The sequence below is a fragment of the Phyllostomus hastatus genome, unplaced genomic scaffold (assembly GCF_019186645.2).
Source record: "Phyllostomus hastatus isolate PE091 unplaced genomic scaffold, TTU_PhHast_1.1 phas_scaffold_39, whole genome shotgun sequence".
NCBI lineage: Eukaryota > Metazoa > Chordata > Mammalia > Chiroptera > Phyllostomidae > Phyllostomus > Phyllostomus hastatus.
Window position 1 is genome coordinate 32,999,824 of NW_025334028.1, and position 25,835 is coordinate 33,025,658.

Genomic DNA, 25,835 nt, shown 5'->3' on the forward strand with positions numbered 1-25,835 from the left:
ATAAAAATATTTCAATTTAAATTGAAACTTTAAAACTTAGCATCCAGGACAAATTTTTAATGCTTTGATAAAAGGAGTATTATTGCTAAAAGAACATAATAGTTGTAATTCTCACACATGACCTTAACTTTGGAATTCCTTCTCTTTATCTGTCATTATCAAGCTAATCTTGCCAGAGAAGAATCTAAGCATGTTAAATGTCTTTTAAATACATTTTTATTGTTGTTCAATTACACTTTTCCCAGCATGTTGAATGTCTCAAAGGAAATAAGCAAAATAACCAAGATAGACCCAATTGCAAATTCAATGCTTCTAAACAGTAAATGATCCAAGGGAAAGATTTTCTTTTTCACATTGGGTAATTTAGCTGAATGCAGTATGTTGGGGTTTTTTTGCTTTGTTTGTTTTAGAGTTCTTCACATGGCTTTGTTTAGTGAATATACTTTATTATTTATTTATTTATTTATTTATCTGTTTATAAAAAGTATGGAAGCATTTCACAAATTTGTTGTCATCCTTGATGGGGTGACACTAATCTTCTCTGTATCATTCCAATTTCAGTGTGTGTGCTGCTGAAGAGAACACTGTGAATTTTTATTTTAAAATTTTATTATTTTGTTCTGATTAAACGAATAGAAATTTGAGCACAATACAGGGAGGTTTCTTGTGTGTGAGACATTACAGATAAATTCTTTTAGAAATATTTTCCTAAGGAATACAATTCAAATGATATCAGAATAGCCCAGACTCCAGATTCTGTCAATACATAATCTTGAAGTCAAGTCTGAGTCGGTTACTTGCCAGCTCAGAACCTAGATGTTTTATTTTTCTAAACCTCAGTTTCCTCCTGTTATGAAGGGCAGCCTCCTCCCTACCACATGGAGCTACAGATATTTTATTGTGAATAAATGTCCCTATCATAAAGGGGTTTAATAATTGAAGGTGGCCCTGGCTGGTGTGGCTCAGTGGATTGAGTGCCAGCTTGTGAACCAAAAGGCTGATGGTTCGATTCCCAGTCAGGGCACATGCGTGGGTTGTAGGCCACGTCTCTAGTTAGGGGCACATGAGTGGCAACCACGTGTTGAATTTTCTCTTCCTCTCTTGCCCTCTCTCTAAAAATAAATAAACAAAATCTTTAAAAAAATAATTGAAGGTGCATTTATAGAAGAAATGAACTTTCTAACTATAACTTTTCATTAAATTATTCAGAGAGTTTTTAAGCTTTATGAGCTGTATAAGTTCAACATCACTATAATTTTCAGTGTAAACTATTGACTTCTTGAAGTTGAGTTTGAGGGAAAACTTACATGAAATGCTATGACCACATTTTTTCATTGGAATCCAGTTTATTCTATTGGATTCTATTTTATTCTATTGGAGGGTAGTCTTATTACCATTAAATACCATTTAAAGTTATACAGCAAATATTTTAACATTGAATATTTTATTTTCAGAACAACTTTTTTATAATCATGAATACAGGATCAAGAAAATAAAAATATAAAAAGAAAATTAATCACATATAGTTTTATTCGCCAGACATTAATATATTTAGTATTTTATTAGATTTCACTCTAGCATATGTTTATTTGATACGTGATCATTTTATCTGATGTATATCTTAGTTTAGTTTTTCACTTAACATAGAAAAATAACTCCTATAATTGTTTCATAAACCCTATCAATGAATAAATCACAACTTGTGTAGTCATGTTGTTTATTTTGCATGTTGGGGGTGGGGTGAGAACTTGCTGACAAAATGGGTAGTTTATATTATATAAAGTATTCCAAAATGTGTTTATCCCATAACAACTAGGTACCTATAATAGAAACTCTTGGTTAAATATTAAATAGAAATAAATACATACGCATTTAAAAATAAATAGAGTTTATTTTAGCTTTATATTTACCTATAATGGAGTCACACACTAAAACAGTTTTATAATTAGCATTTGGTACATTGGTAAATATATAAGAAATTCTATGCTTACTCCTAAACCTTGTAATTTATAGATTCAATTGCTTTCTCTTTCAGCATCTGCCCTTTAAAAAAGGCAATTACATAGGGAGTGGGGGAGGGGTGGGAAATAGAGACAACTGTACTTGAACAGCAATAAAAAAAAATGAAAAAAAAATGCAATTAAAAAATACAATTACAACCCTGACTGGTGTGCCTCAATTGGCTGGGCATCATCCTGCAAACTGAAAGATCTGAAAGATCGCTGGTTGGATTCCTGGTCAGGCACATGCCTGGGTTGTGGGTTCAACCTCCAGTCAGGGCGCATGCAAGAAACAACCGATTGATGTTCCTCTCACACATCAATGTTTCTCTCCCTCTGTTTCTCCCTCCCTTTCCCGTTCTCTGGAACTGATCAAAAGAAAAAATTATTTAAAACATAAGTATAATTTTAAAAAGTACAATTACTGATTTAAAAAGCTGTGTTAAGTTTCACTTTTTCTTTTACCTTCTTTGTCCATATTCTGGAGGAATTTTCAAAGTAGAAATAAGAAAATTGGAAAATTTTCTATCTTATGCAGGTAAGATAGGATGGTCAACCCTGAATGACACTGTGTGAAAGTTAACAGGCTTCCCCAGTGAGGAGGGAAGCAGAAAAAGCCTCGACTGCGAGAGGCAGCAGACCGGCCAAGGTCAGAAACAGAAAAATGCACTCACGAGTTTTTACAAGTAGCTGTCGAGGAAGTAAAACTTCCTGTTGAAAATTTTGGTACAGTTAAATAGAAAAAGGAAGTTATGCCCTTTGCAGCCTTTCTCCCACTTTACTGCTCCTGCACATGAACAAAAGATCCCATTGAACTGTAGATGCAGAGACAATGACCAAATAACTCAGGAAATACTTTTGGATAGTAGTTATTTTTAAGAAAGTGTAATTTAGCGCTACAATTATTTATTTTTCATTTTACTATTTCCCTAGATTTTTATTTTCTATACATTTCACCTGAGAGATCTAAAGTGTTTTATATATTTTTCTTCAATTCTTTAAGGAACTTTTCAGTGGGCAGTTCAGTGAGAGATGGGTATTTCCTTCAAATGCTAGAGAGAAGGTAAGAATACAAAAGGGTGTTTTATATTTACTTCTAGAAGGTAATGTTCTCACGAACTGTTTATTTATAATTGTTACCTGTAATGTTCCTGTCCCGAAAGGCTTCTAAAGTTTCTCTCAACTCTATTGGTATTACAAACCTGAAATATGCATAAAGGTAACATCACTTTTATTTTTATGTCAGTTATTCAAATATGGAGGAAATCTTCTCTAAATATTAGAAAATAGTGGATCTTTCAGGACGAGATTCAATTCCCAGGTGATTGAAAGAACATCGATATTTCCTTAAATATGAATTTGTGTGGGAAAGAATATGACCACCCAATCACAGCTATCATTAAGATGAAAGAATAAAAAAGAAAATATTAAATACTATACTCCACAGTACTGTTTTCTTTAATACTCACTGAGGCATGTGTCTGTTGATTTTTAGAGAAAGAGGAAGAGAGGAAGGTGAGGTGGGGGGTGGGAGGGGCGGTGCGGACAGGGAGAAAGAAACATTGACCAGTCGCCTCTCCCAGGAGCCCCCACTGGGGACTGATGGCTTGCCTCGGGACACGCCCCAATGGGGGATGAACAAACAACCTAGGTACTTGCCCTGAGAGGAAATCGAAACTGCAACCTTTGGGTGCACAGGACTACGCTCCAACCAACTGAGCTGTCTGGCCAGAGACCTAGTACGGTTTTTGTTTGTTTGTTTTTTAATCGTCTCCAGAGGGCATTTAAAGAGAGAGGAAGAAAGAGAAAGAAATATCAGAGAGTCGGCGGGTGGGGGGAGAAAGAGAGGAGGGGGAGGGGCAACGGAGAGGAAAGGGGAGCATCAGTCGGTTACTTCCTGTGAGCACCCTGACAGGTCTAACCTCAGCCCAGGCCTGTGCCACGACCGGAATCAAATTCATTACCTTTCCGCTGGGGATGACACTCCCACCAACTAAGCCACACCATCCAGGGCCACAGTATGGGGTTTTAAAGAAGCTCAGAATATTTCCCATAGGTTCTCACTTGTTACCACAATAGGTGGTAATGAGATCAAAGAAATTCTGTAAAACATTAGCATTGATCAGTTAGTTGGAGCATCGTTCGGAATCGAAAGGTCACCAGTCAGGTTCTGGGTCACAGTACATTCCCAGGGTGCATTCTCAATCCTCAGCAGTGGCACATGCAGGAGGCAACCTATCAGTGTTTCTCTCTCTCACACACTCATCAATGTTTCTCTCTCTTGAATGAGAATAAAATAAACCTTGAAAAACAAAAAAAGCTTAGCATTAGGAAGGGCCTCTCTTCGCAGTCACTTGGTCAGAGGGTGTTCCTCACCATCACTGAGACTGTGAACCTTAGTAGAAATGGGTAATGCTGGTGTCTCCTTTTATATAAACTTCCTACATGAAATCCTTCATAATATTGTCCTGTGTGTAGAATTGTAATGGTGCAGCCAAGAGGGGAGCCCCAAATAGGGATTGGAATGGGGTCCAGAATTCAAGGTGTTCAGGAAATATTAAGATGTCTTCACCCCCACCCCCAGCCTTGGAGCAGGATCATTGAGAGCTGTTTTGCATAGCAACAGCTTTGCAACTAACCTCTGGTGTGGTCATTTAGCATATCTATAACCTTTAACTGGTTGCATAGATATGTTAAATAGCTGTGGCAATGCTCTGAGCCAGGGGAATGGAAGTAACTTCCCCACCAAGATGTAACTAGGGGTCAGGTCCCCTGAGTTACAGCGCCTGTGTGAGAGCCTGAAGAAAATTGGCTCCATGACAAGGGGCCACGCCTGCCCAGGCTCATAATGGCAGTCCAGTAAAGCTGGAAGGATGTAAGATTACTGGCAGGTGTAACTGAGTGTGGGAGGAGTCGGAAATGGGGCTGCAGAGGAGGATTGGCGCGGGGATTTAAACCCAGACTCGGCAGCCATTGCTGGGAGAATCACACGGCTGTGGCAGTGCAGAGAGAGGACCACTCAGTCTTTAGCAGAGTGGGGACTCCCACAGCCCTACAAGAGGGAATCACCATGCGGCTTTAGCAGAGAACCGCCACCCAGCTTTGGGAGAGTGGCAACCCCCCTCCTTGTAGCCATTGAGGAGGGAGAACCATGTGGTTTTGGCTGAGTGGGGACCCCTGCAGCATTAGTAGGAGGAACCACCCCCCGGCTTTAGCATATATCCCGGCAACACAGCTGAGGGTCCTGGGAACAGAGGGAGGCCTCCCAGCCAAGACGGATTACTGGGAAGAACCGGGGGCTGCCTGAGCCAAGGACTTCTATTTCTTTACCTGAGATACGGTACCCCAGACTGGGCAAAGGGAGAAGGAAGGACTGCGTATTTGTGGGTGTTTTAAGGGACTTTGGGATTTTGATGAAGACATTAGGTCACTACTTTAAGTCTGCATAGCATTAAATAAACATTTCCTTTCCTTTTCACGAATATCTGGCATTGAGAGACATCTTTCCTATAGGCGATGGACACAACGAATCTGGGGGTTCCTTTAGGGTAATAGTGTATTGCCTAGGTCCCCCCTTGTTGTTCTGTAACAGAATGTAACTAAGTTTTGCCTTCCCTAAAATGTGACAATATGGGCCCTGGCTGGTGTGGCTTAGTGGATTGAGTGCCAGCCTGCAAACCAAAGGGTCATAGGCTTGATTCTCAGTCAGGGAACATGCCTGGATTGCCAGGCAGTTGCCCAATGGTGGGTGCTGGAGAAGCAGCCACACATTGATGTTTCCCTCCCTGTCTTTCTCTCTCCCTTCCCCTCTCTCTAGAAATAAATAAAATCATTACAATAAAAAAGTGACAATATGTTGAAAAGGTATCCCTGGTGAGAAGTTGTGGGATGTATATAAAAATGTAAATATGCATTTTCTGGGGTTTTATATGTTTAAATGAAGAAGAGGAAGAGAACTAACTCTACCTGGAGCCAATCCATATGATGATGCAGAGGCCAGGAGTCATTTAAATGCAAACAAACCACCAGAAGGGGGGAAATAAAGTAATGGAAAGAAAAATAAGGGTGCATGAACCAGCAGAGTTCTAATCTAATAAAAGAGTTTTCACAAAGGACTTTAGGACAGACTAGGTCAGAACAGGCAGACAATGGGTTTGGAAGAACAGATGTGAGAACAGCCCTGGAGTTCCTACAACTTTAGTGCTCATGGGGACCTTGAAGCACCATTAGTAAACCTCCCTCACCTACAAAGGAGAAAATTCCATCCAGACTAGTACTTAAATTACTTCTGTTCAGATTATAGCAATTAGGTTGTAGTTGCATGAGAAACAGATAACCCCTGGATCTGTCCTGGAGCTTGGCTGAGGAGGGATGTGGAGCTGAGTGACTCACCTGCAAATCCTTCTGTCCTCAGTTTTCTTTCTATTGTCCTGTGTGCTGGGTTCGAGGTTGTGGGGAAAGGGGAGCACATTTTACAGTCTTCAGCACATTTAATATCTGTGTTTACTCTGTAAAGTGGATATTATTTTCTACATTTTACAGATGATAATAGCAATCTGTGCTATTAATTATTAAGCAGCATTTATTTTGGTCAGGCACTATTAGAATTATACATGCATTTTGTTGTTTAATCCACACAGTGACTATGAAATAGGTTAATGGTATCATTCTTATTTCAAAGATGAAGAAAATGAGAAACAAATTAGTAAATAACTTGTTAACAGGGAATGTTGGAGTTGAAATTCTAATCCAAGTAATTTGATGTCAAAAATCCATGCTCCTGACAAATGGGGAAGTTGAAGCTCATAAGGTGAAATCACTTCCTCAATGTCTCACAGTGAGCTGGAGTTGAACTTAGGTGCTCTATGCCAAAGCCCATGTGCTTTCTGCTGTGTTGTGCTAGAGAAGAGAGAGAGGCGATTAGGATCCCACTTTGGGGGGGAAAGACAGACATGCACAAACACCCTTCTCATTTTGTATGATGAGTTGTTTTCCTTTAAATGTTCTGACGCACATTAACCAGGTGTGGTAGGTCCTACTTCTAGTAGGTACTGTGCATTCACTTACAAAATTAGGAGACAAGGACCCACAGGCAGGGAGTGCTGAGGAAATGCCTGGGCCTGTGCAGGAGCAACAGACCTGAAGAGCATGGTCCAAAGGAGCCCTTCTGCCCAGGCCCAGGTATTTCTTCAGTAGTCCCTTAATACAGAGCTCTAACTTTGTACTGGAAGGTTTTTTAAATTAATATATACACAGTGTATGCTTCAGGCTTAGCGACAGGATCACAACTTCAGTGAATGGTAATTACCATTACAGTATTTGGTTCATAACTTTCTAGTTTCAAAAACATGATTTTTAAACAATCCACAGGTGATTTGACACTTGGAAACTAACACTAACCAAATTCACTATGTAGTCATGGATTATAATACCAGAATGCTAATTCATCTTTAGGGAAGATAGGAAAAACTATATTCATACCTGAAATATCAATGTCTAATACAAAAGACTATGGAAAAATCGAATCAGAAGTCAGAAAGGTAGACAATAAAACCAAAGGAAGTTTGTAGAATCGAAGTACAGGCCTAGAAAACATTTTACTGACCCATGAGGCATTATCACTCTGCACTCTGTAGTGGCTAGCTCCACTGCCAGTCACTTCAGTCTCTCTTTTTTATTAAATAGGGTTTTTTATCCTTTTTCTTTTTTTAATGTTACAGGTCTCATTGTCACCACTGCAATAAAGTTACTGTGATGGAAGCAAAACCTGTGTCTCAATATAGCCACAGCAACAATTTTTGGACACATGGACAAAAACAGTGCCCATTTTCATCTAGAATGAGGCTTGGTTTTTAATCCTTTTATGTGGGGGGTTGGGAGGAGAGGCTGTTGCATATGTAAGAAATGACATTCATATTACGCCACACACCTCCATGGATATGTTTTGATTCCCTCCTGCTCTCTCATATCAGAAAAATACTTCTGAAGGCAATGAATGAAGAGGATGTGATTACAGGGACAGCCCTGGATTTACACTTTCATGCAGTCATTTGCAGCAGTATACTACAATTACCAGTAACTAATTGCTTGTGGTAATATCTTACATTACAAAACTATGGTATTGAACACAGACAAATTTTTACTTCTTTGTTCTCTTTTTTGGGAATGGTAGATTCCAGAGCGAGTGCTACAGAGCCCTGGGTTCCTCAAAGAGATCACAGGCATGAGTCTACAGATAAGATTTCATTGCCTTGTTATTGTGACAATGTAATACATGTAAGGTGATAATTACTTAAACTCGCTTTATGTGAGAATAGTTAGGTATCACTGATAAGTAACACATTTATAAACTTTTTTTGTGTGTGGTAAGCATCTCCTATGACAGCTTCCCACATATAGTTTACATTTATTTTTATTAGCTTTGATTGCCCAAGTTATAATTTTTTTGGATTTTTATATAAATTTTGGAATATGTATAGATTGCAGCCACAAATCTCTCTATGTCCTGAGAAATCAATGGAAAATAAGATTATATACAACTCAATGAAATGAAATTTCATTGGATGAAATTTTATAGTTACATATTCTTTCAAGTAAGGGATACCTATATATGCTGTTCCATACATGGGGAAAAACCAGTCTTACAGGCTAGTTAAATACTAGTAATTTTTTTTCCTTATTGTGGACAAAGTTTTTTTAAAAAGAAACTTGTAACACAAAGAAATATGCATTGTAACATTTATGCCTTCTAATATTTAAAAAAATGGAAATAATATTCCTATGTAATTTAATATCCCTTTTTAATTAACAGTCTCTAATGTTGGATTTTTATCTTATTTCCATTTGATTTTATTGACATTCCAAAAACACCTGTTGTGATAAACCTCATTTGTTAATTCACCAACTAGTTCTGAATACCAAATATTTCTGAGTTCCAAATGTTTGGGAAAAGTGCCTAATCCTGAGTAGTTACACACCTCACTACCAGCTTCCTGCCTCCTCTCTCCTTCAATTTCATGCCCAGCCCCTACCATGGGTGGTAAAGTTGAGTAGTCTGCTAAATATGTTTCTAAACAGAAAACATACTCTGGAGAATTGTGTTCTCTATCAATAAAGTCATGCTTGCAGTCCTATTGTTGCTGCAGATCAAACTTTTCTATTTGGGGTGTCAGCAAGTTAATATTAACTTTTCTTCTACATACATTCTTGTTGTGACAATCCTAATGCTCTCCAAGGTACTTGGGTGCCTTGGGCTAACTGGGGATCTCATACATGGATATGCAAAAGAGAAGAACGTATTAATGTGCTTCAGAAAGCTCATCCCAGATATATATAGTTCTTCTGTTTTATGAACACACCCCTATACCCCTGAGCAGGAATAACATTACATAGCTCCTCTTGGGGTTTGGGAGAACTACATTTACAAGATCCTTTACTCCACAGCCTTGAGCTATTGGCCTAAGTATAACATCAACTAATTAATATGTAATTTTAATTAATATGCATTAAGAAGGACCTACAATACTTGAGTGACAGAGTATTGTAGTTACATAAGAGCAAAACACTAATATCTAGACAGTGTTCTGTCGAGTGCATGAGACCACCAATTTTATCTGTGGTACTCCTCCATTTAACCATATTTATTGGGGAGCCTGAGTGTATTATGAAGAACAAACCCTCTCAACAGTCTCTAAACACTAATGTAAATATATCATTAAAAATAATCTTGTGTTATGGAGAAAAATACAGAGGGCCAATTTAGACTGGGGACTGAGAAAGGGCCTTTTTGAAACAAATAATAATTGAATAGAAACCTGAAGAATGAGTGGGGGAAGTTTGTTCTGGAAAGAGTAGACAAACTGTATCTTCCTGAGATGGGATGAAAGTCAGTGAGGTGGGAATGAAATGCATAAATGAGGTTAAATTTAAGAAGTAAGTAGGGGCTGAATGATGCTGGGCTTTGTGAGCCAGAGAACAGGGTTTGATTTTATTATAGATGCAGAAGGAAATCATTCAAAGTTTTTAAGAAGGGAAGAACATGAATAACTTTATACATTTTTGCCTGTCTCTCAGGTAGTGTTTTTAGGAGAGATTCCTAAATGTGGACATCTGGGGCCAAAGATATGAATATTTTTAAGGCTCTTGGTATCTCAAGAGCAGTAATACAAATTCAATTTCCTATCAATAGTGTAGGAGAGAGTGTCCATTTTGTGAACTCTAAATAGCATTATCATTGTAGAATTCTGACATTTGAAGGAAAGCAATGTATAATTTTTGTCATTTTATTACTAGTGAATTTGAACATTTGTCAATATTTATTAATTGTTTATATTACTTCTTTTGTGCGTTATCCATGGCTTTTGTCCATTTTGGGTGGTGGGGGATGTTGAGGTTTATTTTATTGATGTGACATAGCTTTTTATATTTAAAAACATTACCATAATTCTTATTTATCTATATATGTTTGTATATATGTATGTATATGTGTGGATATAAATATATATTATATATATTCTGTCTGGAAAAATTCCAGCCATTGTTAATATAGCAAGAATGGTTTGCAAAACATTGACGTAACCTGGCAATCAAGCAGAATGTGCACGCATGAACAATGATGCCTGTACTGTGCTAGTCAGTGGGGGTGGTAGACGCTGTTGAGTGAACATGTGTACTGTGTAGTCATCACATTCAAAATGACTGAGTGAGTAGAGCAATGAATCTGCATTAAATTTTGTGTTAAGCTTGAACAATCCTCCACAGAAACTATTCGAATGATTCAGAAAGCCACGGCTATGGGCAACTGGTTATTGGCAGCTTCATCACAACAATGCCCCTGCTCACAGATCACGTCTTGTTAAGAGTTTTTTGGCAAAACATCAAATCACCCAGGTGACTTAGCCCCCCTACAGCCCAGATTTGGCAACCTGCAACTTCTCACTTTTCCCAAAACTAAAATCACCTTTGAAAGGGAAGAGATTTCAGACCCTTGAGATTCAGGAAAATATAACAGGGCAGCTGATGGCAATTGGGAGAACTCTGTGAGGTCCCAAGGTGCCTACTTGGAAGGGGACAGAGGCATCACTGTCCTATGTACAATGTTTCTTGTATCTTGTATCTTCTTCAGGAAATGTCTTTATTTTTCATATTATATGGCTGGATACCTCTGGACAGACCTGTATACAGGCTTGAAATAGGAGCTGGCTAAGCACAGGAGTGCCAGTTTCAGTCACCTATTTTACTTTCGTTAGAATTTGAGAGTTTTTGCCACTCTCTGGACCTGAAGACAGGAGAAGTATCATGTGACACCTGGTGTAAAAGAAACGCTTTGTGAATTGCATTCTTTCTCATTGCTAATTCACACACACACACTCCCAATTTGTTTGTCTTTTAATCTTATTTCTACAGTCTTCTCTACCTTACAAGGGTAATTTGTTATTGGAAAAACCATTCTTGTAAATTGAAAATGCACTTACTATAAGAAAAAAATGCTGTGCATTCCTGAGTCCATATAATGAAAAGCACCAAGTCGTTGAAACAGACTTGTTTACTTCACTAGTTTAGATTACTTATGACTATACAACATAACACTTTCTGTTTATTATTTTCTCTATAATGTGCTGTTTATCTGCATTCCTGAAGTTTTATCATACTTATTCTGCACCATACACTTTAAACCATGTTCTCAAACAAAGCATACATACAGAGTATATAATTCAACCTTTAACACACAAGAAAATCATAAAACCTAACATAATAGTAAAGGCAAAATAAAGAGATAAAAGTAACACATTTCAGGAGCTAGTGGGTGAGCTTATTATTGCTACATGCTAGCAAAGCAGGAGCACTCTGAGGCCAGAACTCAACAGGAGACCCCAACTCTACATGGTGGTGAAATGGCCCTCTCTAAGCCAGTCCCAAGTAATCTGAATCAGTCCTAATTATGTGAAGAAAGTAGAAGAAAGAGTATTAAAAGAAACTACTTATAAAGTGTAAAATTTGTAATCCTGCTAGGGATATTTAAAAGAATATTTTTTTTGTCTTTGACATACAGGATTCATATATTTTTAGACAGTTAAATTTATCACTCTTTTCTTTTGTGCTAAAGTACATTGCTTTAGGGCTTAGGATATTCTTCCCCAGCTTCATTATTACAAATATTCACCTCTACTTTCTTCTATCTTTTGAAAAATGACTTTCTGTTTTTACAATTATATTATTTAAGTGACTTGTATTATTTTTTAAGTGTGTAGTATAAGATAAAATATAATTTGGTTTATTTTTTGAGACAAATTTCCATATCAATTTTTTTAATAATCCATACGTATTCTGTTTACATAGTTCTTAAAGCAGAATCTGGAAAAAGTGATATGCTGATCAAATCAGGTACTAGTGAAGTGTAAGGAGTGTTGGTTAGGGTTAGGGAAGAATTAGGAGCTTTATGTGGCGGGTCCTTCTTTGGCAGATGCTAAGTCTCCAAAATATTTGCGTTGACAACCATCCTTGTAGCCCACTACTCTTTGTTTTTGCCTCGGTTTCCTGACACCTCCACCCCTTGCCCTCTTTTTGCAATCTGGCAGGTAAATATATAACCAAAGTTGTATGGACATAACTATTTGGTTATTTGTCTTCCTCCCAACTCTCAACCCTAAACCATTGGTCCCCAGACCACTTGGCTCCCACATACTCAGCTGAGGGGAAATAAGGTAAATTAAACTGTTCTGAAAAGAGAGCCAAGGTTTAAATTCTAGGCAAAAATCGATGGGAAATTTGAGGCTAAGCTTTCTAATCTGCATTAGATAGAATGAGAGATAGTATGTGGGTGTAAAAAAGGAAGTTATGCCCCCAAAATTTAATTGGAGAAAATGTGGAGTTATACAGTGGCTTCTTTCCTAAAAGGTAAGCTTCCTTTTATACATATATTGTATGTTGTCTTACTCGAGTTGCCTCAGTGAAATATGTGGAGCCACGCAGCCCTCTATTTTATAGATGACAAAGAAAGGGAGGTGGTGATTTACTGAAAGCTGTTTACTGTTAGAATTTTTGGTCCAGTAGTCAAACTAGGTCTGGTTTGATTTTATCTGACACACTTTAACGCCTCTGTTGAATTTATCTGAAAAATTTAAATGAGTCAAAAAAATATTTTGTGGTGTCCCTTGAGATAACCAAAAACTCTCTGGGACGTCCTGAACCAAGGCTATAGATGACTGAAAGATTACTTCTTTGGTGTACCTCACAGAACACCTATTAAAGCATCACCCATTTCTAAATTCTAACTTAATCTTAGACAACAGCTATGCAAGAAGATTAATGAATTGGATTAGGACCCCACAGTTTCTTGGACAGTCTCTTCCCAATGATTTTCAGGTACATATGTCTACTGAGAATCAGAGCAAGAAATTTTGCCTGACAGGTTTTCCACCCAAACTCCTAGTGGAGAAAGGCCATTAGGGAAATATATGGAATCCGTAATAGTATGCTATCTTCCAGACTTTCTTATACCACATATTGGGGTCTTCTCTGGTTAGATCTAGAATTACTAACTATTAAAGATGACCTAGGTCTCTTTACACAAATTTGTAGTGTTTTTGTCTAATTGACAATGGGTGCTCCTATTCTTTTCGAAGTCCAATTTGTGTATGTTTAGAATGAGGAATTAGCATAACCCTGCAATTATTTTTGTCGGTAGAATTAAAGATACTAAAACACCTTTTCTAATTTCGTTAATATAAAAATTAATGCTTCGTAAAGACTCTGCAATTCGGCTCGCTGCACGCGATAAAACAGGTCCTTCCAACAGGAGACGGACGCCGGTGGGCGCCGCCAAGCCCTGAGGCCCGCGCGAGGAACAATGCGGGCCGGGACCTTTGTGCGCCGCTTTGAGACCGCGCGCCGGCACGTACGTAGCTTCCACGTGTGTGGATATGAAGTGCATGTGCAGCGATGTGAGAATATGCTGGAACAAATTCGGGTAGAGGCGCTGCGGAGAGGACTGAGGGAAGGTGGGTGTGGGCGTGCTCGGCGCCGGCCGCCGGGAGGGATTCCGGAGCCCAGGCGCACAGCGCGGCCGGCGCCGCACAATAAAGTCCGGGGGCGGGCGGAGGTGGAGGAGGCGGCCCGCGAGCGGCCTCCCGCGCCCACACCGACATGTGAACAGCGCCGCGTCCTCGCAGGACGGAAACTTTCCCGGCGGCGGCGCCCCAACTTCCCGCCCCGCCCGGGCCCGCCGCTCGGCGAGGAGATCCCGTAAGTCCGGGCTGCGGGGCCTTCGCGTCCCCGGCCTCGCCGGCCCACCACCGCCGCTCCTTCCCTCGCTGGCGCTCGCCCACTGCTGAGGTGCGAGCTGTAAACATGGCGCCCTGTGAAGCGCCGAGTGGCTGGGGGGCGGCGGGGAGACCCCGGGGAGAGCGGGAGGCCCGGCCCCATGGAACCGGGGAGGAGGGCGGCGGGTAGACACCAGGGAGGCCTGGCTCGCCGAGCAGGGGAGACACTAGGGAGAGCGGGAGGCCCGGCCTTCGGCGATGGGTAGATGGGGGAGCCGGAGAGGCGGCGGAGAGCCGGGAAGAGCGAGCCCGTTGGGGGGGCGGGGAGGCGGAGGCCGGTGGCCCCCCCGCGTTCGCGGCCCAGACTCAAGAGGAGGCGGCGCGGCGGCGGGGCTGGGCGCGGAGGGGGAGGGCGGGCACCGCGGCGTCGACTAGGGCCGGAGCATAATGGTAGGGAAAGGCTCCGCGGCGGGCAAGGGGGCGCAGGCGGGGGCGTTCATCACTGGGGCGTCCGTGGAGTTGGCGCCGAGCTTTGTGGAGCCCGGGCCGGGTTACAGCCTCCTCGCGACTCCGTGCGGGTGTGACCGCCCCATGCCTTCTGGCGAAGGGCCCCGCGTTGCCCGTGAAGCTTTGTGTGCCGCGGTTCGCGGCCTGCGGGGGTTCTTTCGTTGCCCCCTCGTCTACGGCGGGCAGGAAGGGAGGCCCAAAGGAGGGAGACCGCGCGGGGCCTGCTCGGGCCGGGAAGCCGGGGTGTCGCGTGAGCTTTGCAGGCCAGGCCAGTTCTCCGAGCGCGGCCAGGCCTTAGGGCCCGCGCCCGCGATTCGGAGTCCGCCGGAACGCGGCCCTGTGAGCGTGAGGGGGGCAGGAGGGGGTGTTTGCTGTCGTGGTTTGTTGTTTGGGAGCCATAACCCAGGGTGGGCTGGCGGTCCCCAGGGACCCGGGCGAGGCTCCGTCCGCATCTCCCGGGACTGGGAACCCACGGCGGCGCGGCTTCAGTTTCCTCAGCAGGTCCTCCAGGCCTCTGGGACTGCCTGCAGGATCCGCCACTTCTCTACAGGGCGTCCGGAGAGCCGCCGCGGACCGGGCTCCTGGGATGTCCTGGGGACTCAACTTCCACGTGGACGGCCCCTCATGCGTCTCCTGGGTCAGCAGTGAAGGCGCTTTACGGTGTGGGCACGGTGCCGAACGTGTGCGTGGTGTCCAATGTGTGCGTGGCTCATGGTGAGCTCATGAAACAGCTGGCTATGTCCGTGGTACCCGGTGTTATGGATGTGTGTATGATCCTTAGTGTCCCCGATTGTGCATGACGTCTGATATTTTATGGGCTGTGGTCGTGATACCTGGTGTGTCCATGGTGTGGGCATGATGCCCAAGGTGCGCGTGGTACCATGGTGCCCTGTATTATGTACAGTGTCTGAATAGTACCTGGTGTGGGCCTGTGATACCGGTGTTATATGGTGCCCGGTCTGAGCATATACGGGGTGTCTGTGAGCTTAAAACAGTTGTGCAGGTAGCCTCTTCAAGGACGGGTGCCTGATGGTTTGGAGGGGCCCATTTGACTCTGGGGTTTGGGTACTGGATCCTCTGGTCTGCCTCATCCAGGTGTTCTGCATCCTACAGTAAGCTGTGTCCATGGAGGCATGAGCTTGCTTAAAAATAATTTAATCTTTGTATGTTGAAAGGCAGAAGTTACACTTAACTTATTTTCTTTAAAACTGAGGAATGTAGTAGTTGTATAGTAATCATGGGATGCATATATAACTTTTTCAGGTTTTCGGGTCATGGGTTCTAATTAATGGTTGGAAGATATCAGGGAGGTAGTCTTGATTGTACCTTAAAAATTTGAGTGCTTTCTGGTCAGCAAGGTTACCTTTGATTTTTCGGAATTCTAGTTTATATAAGCAGTAGATAAAATAAATGTTCTATGGGTGTGTAATTTTCCTTGTCTTTGGCTAACAGATGCTCGTTGCAGACGTTATTTTGCTGAACTCTTTTTTCATAAGATGGCCAGGCTAGTGAATCAAAGATTAGAAGATATGGAATGTGATGTTGACACTCAATAAAATATTTTTATTGCTTAGCACTACTCGTGCTTGGTTAATAGAGGATTTCTATCTTTTACATGGTATTATTTTCGCCATAGATATTTTTCATATGAAAACTGAATCTCTATTTTACGTTGTGTAATTGGGTGATGTATTTTTGCAGTTACCTGTTACGAGGTGTTTAATCATTCATGTGCTTCCCACTTTACGAAGAGAAGTCAATTAAAATGTTGAAATTTAGCTCATTTGTTCAAACTAAATATTCCTAGGATAGCAGTATGTTGGTACTACGAGTGAATGTCATCTTGCTTGTTTCTGTAGTTATTTGAACTCTAACCCTTTTGTAACCCTATTCCCTTTTCCTTTAAGGGTTTTTCAGATACACAGTGTAAAATAGAAACATTCATACCCTTTGGCATACCTTAACTAAAACAATAACTGAAGCTAATTCAAATGTTAAAGATTTTAACATTTGTAATGGAAATATAAAATTCAGTCTAATAGTGCCTAGAGCCCTAAACTTCTGGTATCAAATTTTCCTTGCTTACCATTAGCATCCTTCAGTTGAATTCTGCTTGGGAAACATTCAACCAAAGAGGATGTATCTAGAAAAATAATTAAGGATAGTTAAAAACTTTTCACTGTTTGAAAACCTTAACTTGAACTTAACCCTGAAAATTTTTTTTGCAGGGTAATTAGATTTCTTGTCATTAGATTAGAGATGTAGCATAGTGGAGGCCAAATGACAAGGGTCTGAAATTCACCTCCATCATTTACTGGCAAAGTAATCTTGGGCAAATTACTTAAACTTGTCATGCCTTGTCTCAGTTTCCTCATCTGAAAAATGATAATTATACTGTAGGTTTATTGACTTAAATGACTATTAGACTAATTCAATTCATTTGAAGCAAGTACATTGTTAATAGTTTAGTGTGGAAAGGAGTGAAGCTTTAAAATTACAGGATGGCTTGCTCATATATGCCTTGTATTACAAATCGAGTTTGAGTGTCATAGCATACCTCTGAATCTCTTTTTTTCTCTTACAAGGGTGGAAAAGAAGCATTTATTATATTCCTTGTACCTCACTTACTTGAAGCAATTTTAAGGCTCTTTCTATTGTTACTTTTTTAAACTTATCTTTTTATTGTGGTAAAGTATGCATAACAATATTGGACATCTTAACCATGTTTCAGTGTACATTTCAGTGATATTAAATATATTAACACTGCTGTCCAACCAGCACCACCATTCATCTCTAGCTCTTTTTATCTTGTAAAAATGAAAACTCCATATCCATAACACTTAACTCATCATCTCCCCCTCCCCAGCCTCTAGCAGCTGCCTATCATTAACTTCTTAATTTTGATGAAGAGTATAGGTAATTGAAGCACATAGTATGAGCGTTTTTATTTTAACCATTGCTTTTAAATCAATATTTTTGTCTTTTCCCACATATGTCACCCTATCTGTAACTGCTTCAGGTTGTAATGTTTTATTTTTGCTTGAAGCAGATGGACTTTCTAAATAAACACTGCTTGGCACTTCTTCATTTGATCATTGTGGAACTAATCCCTCACCAACATTTTTACTAGGAATTTTGACAAGTAAAAAATAACTGATGTGGGTTTAATTTCTGCCTGTGTTGCTTGTATGATAACTTTTTAGTTACTTCCTTGCACTGGTGTTGTCAAATTTTGAAACAATTTAAATCAGCTTTGGTGCAGTGATTCTGTGAAGATTCATTAGATATCTGAAGGATATTCACATCAGTGGTATGTCCTCCTTTGGTCTTGATGTTAGGAATGTTTTGGTATTCACAAGTTTACTATACAAAGTAAGTATCATGTATCACATATTGTGTGTTTACCATGGGCTCAGCCACTGTGCAAATTTCTTTTACAAACACTGTCCCATTTTTAGAAATACTGCACATGATCATCTTAAAAGCATAGCAGTGTTGCTTTTATTTTACTTTTTAAGTATATTTTATTGATTATACTATTACAGTTGTCTCAATTTTTTTTCTCCCCTTTATCCTCCTCCTCCTCCTCCCTGAACCACTCCCCACACCCTTTAGTATCCCCCGATCCCCCTTAGTTCATTTCCATGGACTGTACATGTAAGTTCTTTGGCTTCTCCATTTCTTACACTATTCTTAACCTCCCCCTGTCTATTTTGTGCCTACCTATTATGCTTCTTAGTCCCTGTAACTTCCCGCCCATTCTCCCCCTCCCCATTGGTAACCCTCCATGTGATCTCCATTTCTGTGATTCTGTTCCTGTTCCAGTTATTTGCTTAGTTTTAGTTTTCCTTTTTTAGGTTCAGTTATTGATAGTTGTGAGTTGGTTATTTTCTTGTTCATAGTTTTGATCATCTTCTTTTTCTTACATAAGTCCCTTTAACATTTCATATAAGAAGAGCTCGGAGATCAGGAGAACTTAACTCCTTTAAGTTGACCTTATTTGGGAAGCACTTGATCTGCCCTTCCATTCTAAATGATAGCTTTGCTGGATAGAAAAATCTTGGATGTAGGTCCTTGCTTTTCATGACTTGGAATACTTCTTTCCAGCCTCTTCTTGCCTACAAGGTTTCTTTTAAGAAATCAGCTGACAGTCTAATGGGAACTCCTTTGTAGGTAACTGTCTCCTTTTCTCTTGGTGCTTTTAAGATTCTCTCCTTATCTTTAATCTTGAGTAACTTAATTATGATGTATCTTGATATGTGCTTCCTTGGTTCCAATTTTTTGGGGACTCTCTGGGCTTCCGGGACTTTTTGAAAGTCTATTTCTTTTGCCTGATTGGGGAAGTTCTCTTTCATTATTTGTTCAAGTAAGTTTTCAGTTTCTTGTTCTTCCTCTTCTCCTTCTAGCACCCTTGTGATTCAGATGTTGGAATGCATAAAGTTGTCCCAGAGGTTCCTAGGCCTATCCTCATTTTTTTTAAATTCTTATTTCTTCATTCTGTTCTGGTTGAATGTTTATTTCTTCCTTTTGTTCCAGACTGTTGATTGGAGTCCCTGTTTCCTTCCCTTCACTGTTGGTTCCCTGTATATTTTCCTTTATTTCACTTTGTATAGCTTTCACTTCATTTTGCAGCCATACTCAATGATTTCTGTGAGCATCCTGATTACCAGTGTTTTGAACTCTGCATCAGATAGATTGTCTGTCTCCTCATTGCTTATTTCTTTTTCTGGAGTTTAGATCTATTCTTTCATTTGGGCCATATTTCTGTGTCTCAGCGCACCAGTCTGGATGAATGTTTCTTTGACTTTTTGGTTGTTGGACTTCCATGCAAATGGTTTTCTGGCATTTCTGGTGATTCTTTGTTTTTAAATTGGTAGTTATCTTTTTTTTGGTTGTGCGAGGAAGCCAAGCCTCCATCTTGGCTGGAACCTCTATTATAATTCTTGCTTTAATTATGGAAGGTCTCACCTCCTCATAACACACCCCCATCCCAGCACACACACTCTCTAAAAAGAGGTGAATGAACTAGGAATTTTGTGAGAGAATGTGATCCTTATAACAAAATCCCTATAATAAGATGTAAAATGATAAAAATGGATATAGTGGGAAAGACATGAAAATGTCCAGTAATAAAGCCTTTGAATAATCAAGTCTCAACTAATGTAAACATAAGTAGTACCTTAAGGAAGATCTTTCTGCATGCATGTGCAGCTGCTATTACTGAATTTCCACTTAGAACATCCTTAATTTATTTTATTTATTAAGTCCTTAATTTATTAATTTGTGTAGTGAAAATGCTGTAATATATTTAATATCAACATTACTTACAAATGCAAATAAATAGTCTATGAACCAAAAGATATGTATTTGGAAACATAAAATATTTGAATAGTCCATTATGTGTTTTGTAGGGAATTTAGCAAATTATTAGATATTTACTTCAGCTTTATAAGTAATATAACTTATATGGAACTAGTACTATTTAGGTATTTAGTTAATCTTTTTATTTTGAGGGTATATTTTCTTTTTAATAAGTAGCTAAATATTTGTCTAACTTTATGTGAAATAAAAGAAGAAAATGACAGGGTAATTTCATATGAACATTGATGTGAACATTTTTAGGAGATCATACTAACTTTTTTTATTCAGTGATTACAGAAATATATATATATTTATTTTTAAAAGATTTTATTTATTTTCATTTTTCTATTTATAGAGAAGGGAAGGGAGGGAGAAAGAGAAGGAGAGAAACATCAATGTGTGGTTGCCTCTGAGGTGGCCCCCCTGGGGAACCTGACCTGCAATCCAGGCATGTGTCCTGACTAGGAATTGAACTGGCAGCCTTTTGGTTTGCAGGCCCACACTCAATCCACTGAGCTACACCAGCTAGGGCTTACAGGAATGTATTTAGAAGATCCCATTATGTGCTGGTATACATTAGTTCAAAAATATCTGTTCCTGAACACTTGTACTCTAGATTTGTTTTGAATAAATACTTGTATAATTCAAGTTACTCCATAATTAGTTTCATAAGATCACATTAAAATATTACATATTTTAAAATGGGTAGAATGTTTTAACATCTTGTTCATTCATTAAACATTATCATTTGTTGAAACTGTTATGCTACTTATTGAAGCAAGTGCAATGAGAGGGGACAACAAAGTATATGTATTATGGAACAGTGTATGTGAGTTAAGTACGGTACATTGTATTTGAGTGAAGATTGTTTTTGAGGTGTTAAGACTGATGATTTTTAATTTTGTGATTTCACTATATTAATTACCTGAGGATTTTTAAAAACAGCTTTGTTATGATTAGTAGTTTTTATATTCTCCAGATGTTTTCTGAGGATTTAAAGTTAGACCCATTTAAAGTTTTTGGTACTTTTTGTAGTCTTTTCTATTTTTTATACTAAGTAAATGTGAAAAATAATTTGAAGAAAGAAGGTTCTTTCTCAGTTCAAGCATGTATCATGTAAACACTGAAGGAAGATATACAAATATTTTTAAGTGGATTTGTATTGAGATTGGGATAGTGCACAATTGGGAATAAAATGCTGGTTTTTTGAAATGGCATAAATATATTTTAATTTGACATTAGGTCCCTTTAGAAATCTATGTAAGCAGTTTACACACACACACACATTTACCAGCTTTTATTTATTTTTTATTTTTTTTAAAGATTGTATTTATTTGTTTTTAGAGGGAGGGGAAGGGAAGGAGAAAGAGAGGGAGAGAAACATTAGTGTGTGATTGCCTTTGGGGCCATCCCCCCACTGGGGACCAGGCTCACAACCCAGGCATGTGCCCTGACTAGGAATCGAACCAGCAACTCTTTGGTTCACAGGCCCATGCTCAATCCACTGAGTTACACCAGCCAGGGCTGCCAGGTATCTTTTATTAGGTGTCAGTTACAATATGAAAGAATTCAGAGGTGCTGTGCAAAGATAATGATCAGGAATACAGAGCTCACACTGGGTCCTCTTCAGTGGAACTTGCGTCGCTGCTTGTGTTTGAGTTCCTTTTAAAACAGGTAGTTGAAAAGCAGGTAAGCTGCCAGCACCATAGATACCCCAGCAGCACTCCCTTTCTTACATTGGCATACTTGTTGTAATACTGGTAGTAACCTCTTTGAAATGCTCCAGCATTGCCTTTAGGGGTAATTCCCGTTTTGACATCCATGAGTCTTTTCTCCTTCAGTGGTACGACTGATGCCATCTTGGGGTCCAGGGTGTCTGCTCTGCCAGAAATCTATGTAAAGCAGTTTTTAGAAAGCTGGGTTTCATCCTAAACATTGCTGTGGCAGCATCATTTTTTAAAAAGATGTCACTCATTGAGCACCTCCTATGGTAGGCAATTTATATACTCCATTTCTTCCTCACAACATCATGAGGGAAGTAGTATTACAGTATGATTAGATGATAAGTTACAGTGTTGCAGTACAATTATAAGTATTCTATAACTTATAATAAGAGAACAGACTCAGTAGGGTGAAATTACAAGTGCCTGAGGTCATACAGAATACACAGTCAAGTTGGTATTTGAATTCAATGTGTAACTATCAAACCTATGGCTGCTCAGTTTCTTAGAATTTTGGGCCTTCAAACTGATGCACCCTCATCTCCCAAATGGACACTTATTAACACATCTGCCAAGGTTGGGGATAACAAAAGAATGTAAAACTAAACCTACTCTCTTTAGAAAAGTAGGAGGTACTAGAAAGAAGGGGTGCTAGAAACCTCCTGGTAATCACAATGTTCCATATATAAAGTTCTGCTTAATCTGTTTAATTCCAGTGTTATTGGTAACATAAGAATAAGCATCTATAATTGGCTCATTTTCTTTCTGTCACTTTTGGCAGCTTGTATTACAAAGGTACTTGGCATAGGGTGAGAGGGAAGGAACCTACAACTTTATTTTAATACTTATGTAAAGGAGAGAAATGTTTGAAAATACTTGGAATTAACTCCAACACTAAAGTATTGTTTATTGTATGAGAAGGGGAGTCCTTGTCTTGAGGAATCCTTTAGCATTCCCTCTGCTGGATAAGTTCACTTTGGATTGAAACAGCTAATTTCTTGAAAGCTGCGCTAAGTGTGAAGGCTTCAAAGTTCAGCAGGTGTTTACTAGAATCTAAAACATGAGAAGCATATGATAAAGAGAAGTAGATCAACTGAGTTGTAGCATTCATAGACTCATATCATCCTAACATTTTATCATCAAGGGGGATGTTACATAGTAAATATGGTTTTCTTATTAAATAGCTATGGAAAGATTTTAAGAAAGAAATATTAGTGAAAGCTAAGCATGGGGAAACTCTCCACTTAAAAGCTCTTATGAACTTTTTAGTTTTAATAGGCTGGTTTATCTGCCTATTGATTTTTTTTTGTTGTTTTTTTTTCTCTCTAAAAACTGCATCTGTGAAATGCTGTTTCGAAGATCACATCTTTAATTTTGATTTTTGACATGGAGCCCTTCTAGAATTAATATAAAATATACCTAGTTTGACCATTCTTTTTTTTTTTTTTTAAGAGTTTATTTATAGAGCGAAGGGAAAGGAGGGAGGAAGAGAGGGAGAGAAACAGCAGTGTGTAACTACTTTTTGTGTTCCCCCTACTGGGGCCCTGGCCTGCAATCCAGGCCCGACTGGGAATCAAAGTGGTGACCCTCTGGTTTCAAGGCCAGCACTCAATCCACTGAGCCACACCAGCCAGGGGGCCATTCTTTTGGAAGAAACAGGTGAGATGATTTTTTGGTGGATTTCCATTAATATCATTTAAAAGATTTTTGGAGCATTTTATTTACTATTAGAGGTTTTGTTTTTATATCATGGGGGATCTAACGTTTAAGGGGATTTACTTCTGTACTTACAACTTAACATTTTTTGCTTAAAAATACCACATTTAGTATCATCAAAATACCTGATACGTTTTATTTTGAAGTTTGTGTTACTATCCTGCACACACATATTCTACACACAAAATGTTAAGAAACATCTTCCTTGTGATCAGTATTCATGCTGGATTGTTTCAGGTAAGAAACTTCCATTTGAGTAATTTGAAAGTTAAATTTTATTTAGGGTTACTAGCTTTAGTCTTACTGATTTTCCAGTGAATTAAAATCTGAATAACCAGCAATCCAGTTTAATACTAGACTTTCTCCTGGCTCATTTGCATATTTTAAACAAATGCTAATGAAAAATACAGTGTTATAAGCTTTAGTTGCAGTGGTAGTTGGATCTTACTCTTTTAAAGAAATTCTTCGGGATTCTAGCTGACACCTTAGAAAACAAGAGTGGCCTGGCATACCTCTTCATAGTACACGGGTTCTCAATCATGACTGAGCATCTGAATTATTTTCTTAAAAACATTAAATCACAAACTCTGGAGATGGGTCTAGGCTCTATTATTAGAAGTTCCACAATTTTTAAAAACTTTAGTTCCAAATTTTTAAAATTAGGCTGTGATAATACATTTCTCTTAAATACTTCTTTATGAAATGGCTTATAGAAAATGATATACTTTGTGATCTTTATCTTCATGTCTCAGAAATTGTCTTTTAAGAATAATATTCACCCTAGCTGGCGTAGCTCAGTGGATTGAATGCGGGCTGTGAACCAAAGCATTGCAGGTTTGATTCCCTGTCAGGGCACATGCCTGGGTTGCAGGCCACAGCCCCCAGCAACTGCTCATTGATGTTTCACTCTCCCTTTCTCCTTCCTTTCCCTCTCTAAAAATAAATACATAAAATCTTAAAAAAAACTCTCCCAACTTAAAAAATAATAATAATATTCATGAAGTTCCTTAAAAAGAGGATTGACAGCCTGAAGAACAAATGCTTTCTAGAAGAACACCTCAAGTCTTTTTCTGGTTCCTATAAAATGGTCCTGTACTGTTGCTGTTGGTTGAGGAAGGTAGATATCAAAGGTAGGGTTAGTTGGTGTTTCCTTATGGTCCTACATTATGTCTGAGGTGAATGATATTCAGGAGATAGACTGCCACTCAGTTTCAGTGTGCCTGGGCTTTTCTGTGATTTGAGTAGCAACCTAGTGTTTCTGTAGGTGCTGGGGTAAGCTTGCGACCCTGACAGGTATCAGAACTTGGATGTCTTTCCTGTGACAGTCATGCCACCCATAGTGGGTTGTGTTTCTAGGTGGGGCTGAGACTACACCAGATGGTTTTCCTGGTTCTTGGCAATTTGGCTAGCCCTGGCCTTTATTTGGATTTCAGGTGATGCTTCAGATTGGGGTTATCATTTCTACTTACAGATTGTTCCCCAGAGACATGGGCATTGCAGGAACAGATTCATTGTTTGAGCTGAGAACAAGAAGAGTTATGAGGGAAGAAACCCTGTTACTTGACCACTGGTTGGCCAATGTCTGCACCTCATCTTGGTTACTAAATTTCTTACTTGAGCATGCTGAGATATATCAGTGGCTCTAGGAACCTTTGGAGTGTCTGATAATGTTCTTGGGTTTCTTTCTTCCACTCTGATGCAGTGTCTTATCAGTTCTGCAAAAGCCAGGATACCTGGCAGATGGGATTTAAAGGAGGAGGGAGTGACCCAGGAGGCCTCCTGGCCTGGTATTGACTGTTGGAGTCTCCAACAAAGTCTGAGTCATGTTTCATTTGCTCTTTTCATTTGAACATATGGCACACACCATCCACAGCTGATTTCCCACACTGGTGTCAGTCCTTTTACTGTTTTTTTCTAGTCATGCTCGTGTGATAAAGTTTTATCTGTTTTTAAACTGTGTTAAATCAGATTTTCTTAAACAGGCATACTTTTCTCAGTTTTAGACTACCAGATACAATCAAGAATCATATTATCTGCTTCTGTTAGGATTGCATTTTAAATAGAATCATTTTTTAAAAGAGACTTCTATTTATTTTTAGAGGCAGGGGAAGGAAGGGAGAAAGAGGAAGAAAGAGACATTGATGTGCAAGAAAAACATTGATTGGCTGCCTCTTGCATACCCCCAGCTGGGACCTGGTCCACACCCAGGCATGTGCTTTGGCATGGAATTAAACTGGGGATGTTCTTGGTTCACAGGCCAGCGCTCAATC

The 25,835-nt window shown here is 39.4% G+C and overlaps 1 protein-coding gene, 2 non-coding genes and 1 pseudogene across 13 annotated transcripts in view; 1 reads left to right on the top strand and 3 right to left on the bottom strand.

Moving 5' to 3' along the window:
• Positions 1 to 479: 479 nt before the first annotated feature.
• LOC123807008 lies at positions 480 to 585 on the bottom strand. The gene has a single exon (XR_006783579.1). It is a non-coding gene; the product is annotated as a U6 spliceosomal RNA (small nuclear RNA).
• A 7,124-nt stretch (positions 586 to 7,709) lies between these two features.
• LOC123807020 lies at positions 7,710 to 7,846 on the bottom strand. Its single transcript, XR_006783587.1, has one exon. It is a non-coding gene; the product is annotated as a small nucleolar RNA SNORA1 (small nucleolar RNA).
• A 6,047-nt stretch (positions 7,847 to 13,893) lies between these two features.
• The window catches only part of ZMYND11 (zinc finger MYND-type containing 11), a 143,963-nt gene continuing 132,021 nt past the window's right edge, over positions 13,894 to 25,835 (top strand). For 8 of the 11 annotated variants that reach the window (XM_045820050.1, XM_045820056.1, XM_045820058.1 and 5 more), the window contains exon 1: positions 14,006 to 14,243. The gene's annotated coding sequence lies outside the window, so the exon portion shown is untranslated. The other 3 variants (XM_045820053.1, XM_045820051.1, XM_045820052.1) reach the window with 3 other exon arrangements.
• On the bottom strand, positions 21,755 to 21,987 carry LOC123806773 (annotated as a pseudogene).